The sequence below is a fragment of the Astatotilapia calliptera genome, chromosome 14 (genome assembly GCF_964374335.1).
Source record: "Astatotilapia calliptera chromosome 14, fAstCal68.1, whole genome shotgun sequence".
NCBI lineage: Eukaryota > Metazoa > Chordata > Actinopteri > Cichliformes > Cichlidae > Astatotilapia > Astatotilapia calliptera.
The window spans coordinates 1,974,908-1,981,711 of NC_137435.1; the positions used below are offsets into that span (position 1 = coordinate 1,974,908).

Consider the following 6,804-nt stretch of genomic DNA (forward strand, 5'->3'; position numbering starts at 1 on the left):
ACAAAGGGGGGCCCAGCAAAAAAAGTTTGGGAACCACTGCTTTAGAATATGAAGAGGACTGTTGTTGTGATTTGGTGCTATATCAATAAAGCTGCACTGAATTGGAAAGAGATGAGTCTGAAGGCCACAGTTCTGTGATTGATGAAGCTCAGGAACTCAGATGTAGATGCATCTACATCTGAGTTCCTGAGTCTGTGGGGTTTGTGATGAATCTCAGTACTCTGTCATAGATGCTGTGTAAGCCTCGTGCATATAAATAACATCACCATAACCCAGCAATGACATGAAGCAGGAACAGCATGCTAGCCTCAAAGGACAGGACGTGACTCTGAGGTAGAAACCCAGTTTTAGGAAGCAGCTAAACACAAATAAAGCTTCACAAATCTGCTCATTAATCAGAGAAAGCCACAGTTCAGAACCTGCCTGAGAATCCATGCATACTGTTAAACTGTTCTACATCCATGACACGCTGCAGAGAGCAGCTGCTGCTGGGTCTCTCTGCTGCTGTTAACAGCACCGCTGATTAAACAGGAATAAACTCAGGCTACAAATGGAGCTCAATGGCCTGGAGTCAACATCACAGCAGCACATAAAGGCTGCCTGACACCTTTATTGTCGTACGTGTTCCCAAACTACTTTAGTTCCCATCAGAAGGAGGGAACATCCTCGGTTTTCACAAAGAAGATGGATTTACAGGTAGCAGCCAGTTCAGTGAGACACATCAGGTTGATTCAGCTGCAATTACTGTTGAAGAGAAGGTGAAAGATGAGTCACATTAAAAGCAGCACTCCTCCCCTGCAGACAGAAATCCACTCAGAGTGGGCTTTTTTTGGACTTTCTTACCTAACGTTCAAGGTTCAAGGTTCTTTATTTGTCACATGCATAGTTATACAAGTATAACACACAGTGAAATGTAGCCTGACACGCTCCTCGACATGTGCAAAAATGGGGGGGGGGGGGGGGGGGGGGCTGGCTGTAGAGGAAGAACATATATATGCAGTATATACATTGGGTGAATGTGCAGTAGTAGCAGCAAGCAGGTGAATTCTGTACATTAATAAGAATAGACATCAGTTAACAACGCCGTGGTTCAGGCTCTGAGAGGCTCACCTCCTGGGTCACTGGTGGTACTACGGTGGCATTTGGTTTGGAGTAATTGGGCATGTAAACATTTCTCCTCTAACAGCTGTTACTGTTAGCAGACAGACTGTATAAGAACGATGGCGTTAGCTACTATAGCTCGACTCACTGGTTTCTGAAGTACATGTGACCATGTTTGGACCGGAGGATGGAAGGCTATGTTATCAGCTAATGCCAGTTAGCAACCCCAGACTGTGTGTTAGCATCACACAGTACCATACCTGCCAATCAGAGCTCCGTGACATCCAAATATAATCAGAGAATTTCACCAAAGCTGGAGCTCAGACCACTTGGATACTCCTGTGTCACCATCCACCTGTCAGTCAGAGACCACACCCCTAATAATGCCATTTAAACAGGTGAGCTATGAAAACATTGTTGTTAAGAAGGGGTTATTTATAGACCAGCACCAACGCCCACCCACAGATTCAGCTGTGCGAGGTAAAGGTGCGCCGCTCAGGTGTAATGAGCTGTTTGGGTTGCTTTTCCTTCTTATTATCAGGAGTATATTTAGCATTGCTACATATATGGAGGCAGTTTAAATTGCCTAAAGCTTACCTGCACAGCTCAACAAATCTGTTGAACCAAAGTTGGAGTTAACGACATCAGCAGGTTAGGGCGGGACCACCTGGAAGTAAATCACAGGTGATGTCAAGTCAAAGTGAGTGTGTAAAGTGACTGCAGTGCTGTAAAAAGTGAACATCCTGGAATCATCATTGTTCCCCATCAGGTCCACAGAGGGTTAGCTCTCCGCTGATAAACTGCAGGACAGTTTCTGGGCTTAAAGCTGTTGTTAACTGATTTTAAATAAAGTTTTATTTTGTAGGCGTTTTGACACAGTCACATGACCCCACAGAGGTTTCAGGTTCCCCCGTCGCTGATCATCAGTAAATAACTCGTGTTTTCTGTAAATCGGGGATTTTAGCGAGGCTGAGCATCAGCAGTAAAGCCTGCAGCGTGTTTACATGCTGTGGTTATATTTGGACAGTGATGGATAGTTTCCTCTTGGAACGGCGAGCGCTCTGACGGCGGCCAGAAAGAGCTGAGCGCGATCCAAACCCGGCAGGAGGCGAGATGGAGAGAGGAGAGCAGGTGGAGGAGACAGGTGCTGAGGCACCAGGAAGCAGGAGAGAAGAGAAAGGTTAGGAGGAAGCAAAATGAGGCGTTTGAGATGAGCTGTGTGGCGCCGGGCGGCTGAATGAAGCGGACGCAGACGAAGAGTCAGACAGGAGTTATTTTATCAAGTGCTATTTACAACAGTAGTTCCACATTACAGGAGATAAAGTCACTGTGTGCACAAACAGCCTCCGTTCACATGACAGCTCCCTCCATCATACCCGCTCACACAGAGCGAGCTGCTTCCTCTCACTGCTCCCCCCGGTGGTCGAGAGAGGAAGCTGCTTAAAGGATGTAGTGAAGGAATCCACCAGCTCACCCTGCCTGAGGGTTAATTAGACGAAGTGTTTGAGTGTCCGATTGAAACCTTTAGTCTGGATGGTTTTTAAATGTGTCTGAGTCTAAAGTGTCACAGAGGCCATGTGACTTATGATGTCATTTTAACATGAATACATTATTTTAACGGCCTGCGGCACCAACCACGTGCATGACGTCATATTCTCAGAAGATTGAGCATCTTTAATGTAGCGCACACGTTACCTTATGTGTGCCATCATCTGCAAACAAGACTGCATCTCCTTATTCTGTATCCAGAAATTATCACCTTTATATAGAAGAATTAAAGAGCATGATTATACTAAATCCCCATTTCTACGCTCAACATTTTAAACTTTGGTCAGCAGGAAGGTTTTTTTATCCATACATGGGAAAAAATTGGGCACACGATAGCAGATGTTCATGTTGTGACCTGACAGTACTGGAAACCGATCACACACACATGCTGTGTGTAATAAATGTGACATAATGTGCAGACCTGAGGCTTCTTTCTGAAGGTCTTACTCAGGGATGTTCCCCAGGGTTCGATTCAACCTGTTCCTGAGCCCAATTCTGCAGTACGACGCGAGATCATGAACCTGCTCTCGTCCCACAGTGTTGGTGTTTAAATAAATAGAGCAAAGTCGATTAGGGTGGAGTACGTCAAGGCTCTATTATGGGCCCGTTATTTACAGATGTACTCCTCTCAGAGTATCATACGGCCTATTTGATCTATTTATTAATAGATCAAAAACTATATCATTAATATCTGTTGACAGGATTAAATTATGGACTTTCAGATATTCAATAAGATGTCAGATTCTTACTCAGTTCTATGCAGATGATGATCTGTCCTCTACGTAACTTTAGTTATTTGAATGCAGCAAAGCTTTTAGTGTTTTCAATTTACTCTGAGGCTACGTCCACACGTACACAGGTATTTTTGAAAACGGAGATTTTCCGTTTTCGTTTTAAAAAATAATCCCGTCCACACATAAAGGCAGAAATGAAGGAAAACGCTGCTATGAACATGCCAAAGCAGCAGGTGGCGATATATTCCTAACCGTGCAGAAATGTTGGCCAATCAGAAGTCTAGAAGCCTCGGTGGGAAAAAGTAAACAAAGCTGGGGCATAGAAGCAGAACCGAGTCGTATGTGTGGAGGGACAGTAACTGTGTGTATATGTAAGCATTTAAACACTGCAGAGAGTAGAATTAACAGTAACAGTATTGTAGAAATTCATTTCACCGAAACAATAACGTGGCGCACAGTGTGACGTCAAAAAAGGCGCACACCTTTGACGCTGCGTTTTCTCCGTTTTTCTCGTCCACGCGTAAGCGCAAAAACTGAGTTTTCGAAAATCTCCACCCTGGCCGGAGTTTTTAGAAATCTCCATTTTCAGTGACCGAAAACGGCGTTTACGTGTGGACGAAAGGTGCAAACGCATAGAAAAATCTTTCAAAAATACCCGGGTACGTGTGGACGTAGCCTAAGAATTAGTTCTGGGCTCTCATATCTGAGAACTACGCAGATGATAAAGACATTTCCTTCCTCTTCTATGGTCCAACAAACTTTACTAATAAATAAACAGCTCCCTGTTTAACTTAAATGTCAACCACAAATCCAATAGCAGGTTTGATGTTTGATCCTGAGGCCTCCCGTCTTTATTCTGGTCTCTAACTGTAGTATAATTAAGATAAATAAATCTGTGCAATGCAAATTTTGTAAAACAAATCACATGAGCTAATGAGTCAACTGAAGTGGCACAATCCAGGGTTCAATCGTGAGGCCTTGTTGACCAAATCTTGAATTTTCTTGTTGTTCCCTAAAACTGCAGACAGTCGTAATCTGAGTGGCGCCGCCCCAGATTCACTTCTGGAGTGTTTTTCTTCTCAGCCACTCTTCAACAGAATCGATCGCTGTGCAGATGACAGCCTGATTTACTCTGTGGAGGCGAGACTTTCCAAGGTTTGATGCTCATATTCTGCAGTTTAATTTACTTTTCTGATGACACCGAGATGTCAGTTACACTTATTAAGAACTGAAGTTGATGCAGAACTTCATTAACTGTTTTTCCTTTCATGAAATGTAAACTAAGGTTTCATTTTATTGAGAACTTTAGATGTAAATTTGAGAAAGACTCACTGAGGACGTAGAGAGAAATTCAGCTTAAAAGACTTTATAGTGAAATCCAGCGAAGAGCCTTCACAGATGGGGAGGAGCTGCCATCTGAAGGGATACACCCACCCACGTCTACGTTGCATAAAGAAATCCATCGTCATAACAAAGCAGAGCAGCAAGGTACAGAAAAATAAAAACTCACAGTCAAAAGGTTCTCAACAAATAGAGAAAGCAGTAAGGTCAAAAGTCACGGAGCTCAGAAGAACACACTGATTACATTTCCACCGAGCAGGAGAGCGTGGTGCGGCACTTTGATGGTGTGAAAAACCTCTGAGTGGGAGTGTCAGTGCGGGTCTGTGGGGTCGGCAGAGCAGTGTACCGTTCAGCTTTAACTTACTTCAGTGTCTTAATGCTACATGACGTATATGTGCGTTTGTATAAGTGTGTACTTGTTCTGTGTTCACTAATTGCACTTGAGGATGAGGATATGGAGATCGCATTGTCTGCAGACGTCTGCAGATTCTTTTTCTGGTTTTTTGCATTTTCCTGGAAATGTTTCAGACTTTGACAAAAAAACAGAACAAACCTGGGACGACTCACCTTCGGCACAACCAGCTGCGGCTCAAACACGCCGGCGCGCAGTCGCATCCTGAAGGCGGCAGATGTCGCCGATGCTCGTTTACGTCAGGAGATCAAAAATATCTGCTTTAGTGTTTTTAAGCTGTAGTGAGCTTGCTCGCATTAGTGCTGACTGCAGTCGCGCTTCAGCTGTCCAATCAGAGCTGAGCACAGGCTCTGACTCTGTAATCAATATTTAGGTTTCACCGAGGCTGAAGCTGAGATGAAGCACATTTTTCTTTCCCTTGTATATAAACACGACACCACAGTGTCTGATGGTCATGTGGCTAAATCTGTGATGATTTGTGCCCCTCAAAAAAACCCTTGTAGAGGTGGTGGTAATGACATCACAGCACCATCTCATTAGACACATCCCGCAGCCAAGCTGCCTGAGCTCCAAACTGAGGCTCGCCACATAATCGGTGGTTTCTGGAGCCAAACAGCGTTCGCTTACTGCACAGTAACTGTGCCAGAAACCAGCCTGGAGCTCCATCACACCAAACCTCCACCTACAGTTGGAGTGTAAAAAGTCCCAATCGGGATTTGGTCCCAATGTTTTGTGAGCGACCTGAAAGGCCGACGATCACGTGGCGAGCTGGCGGCGCTGAAGGGGAGTCGAACCCTCGACATCCAAACACTAAGAAGCAGCTGCGGAGTAAACATCGGTCAGGTTAGAAATAATAAACTAAGTTACAGTGAAGCTTATTAAATAGTGATCAAAACAAACAAGATGGAGAAAGAGGAAGTGGCGAGCGAGGCCGGTGATATCGAGCCGGAAGTGACACGTTACTGACTGCGGTCGCCGTGCAGCAGATTAACCTGAGCAGTAAACAGAAACGCTGCTGTGAGCTTCAAGTCCCAAACTGTTACGCCTCGCTCACACGCACAGGCCCAAAACCCACCACGCCCCCATCAGGACCACGAGCTACGCCATCCGTCTGGATCTGGACCCTGGAATGTCTGGAAGGATTCTGGACTACGCTCAAGCTCATCAAAACAAACTGAAATGAGGAAAACTGGGAAAACATTGCAAACTACACGGGATCCAGGGCGTCTGTCAGAACGTGAGCCTGCGAGCGCGAACGAGATGCAACACCAACCGGCAGCTCAGCCGACTCCATCAGGGGAAGCTGCGTCTTTGGACCAATCACAATCACTGCAGCTCTGCCGGTTAATGAGAACATCTACAGCGTGCACTGCGACCACGCGTCGGTAAAGTGTCACCATCAACTGATATGATATACCGTCATTCGACAGTGAGGAGGACACGGCGTCCGCCATCGAGAGGAAACACGGCGGTGTTTGTTTTTTTTACATTCTGTGCAAAATCAGACGAAAAGTAGTCGACAAACCATCGTCAGTCTGTTCCTCCTTCTGCCCACACATGTCAGAGTTCAGTCACTTTGTTCCTTTTTACAGTTAGTTTCTAAGACGTTAGTACCATCATCGTCGTCCCGCGGTGGGACTAAGACATTCCTCAGAGGGACAAAATCCA

At 45.2% G+C, this 6,804-nt stretch overlaps 1 long non-coding RNA gene across 1 annotated transcript; it reads right to left on the reverse strand.

Moving 5' to 3' along the window:
• Positions 1 to 1,360: 1,360 nt before the first annotated feature.
• LOC145419912 (uncharacterized) lies at positions 1,361 to 4,848 on the reverse strand. The gene is made up of 3 exons (XR_013901170.1): positions 4,716 to 4,848; positions 1,699 to 1,768; positions 1,361 to 1,456 (listed from the first exon to the last, which is right to left on the reverse strand). It is a non-coding gene; the product is annotated as an uncharacterized LOC145419912 (long non-coding RNA).
• Positions 4,849 to 6,804: the final 1,956 nt, after the last annotated feature.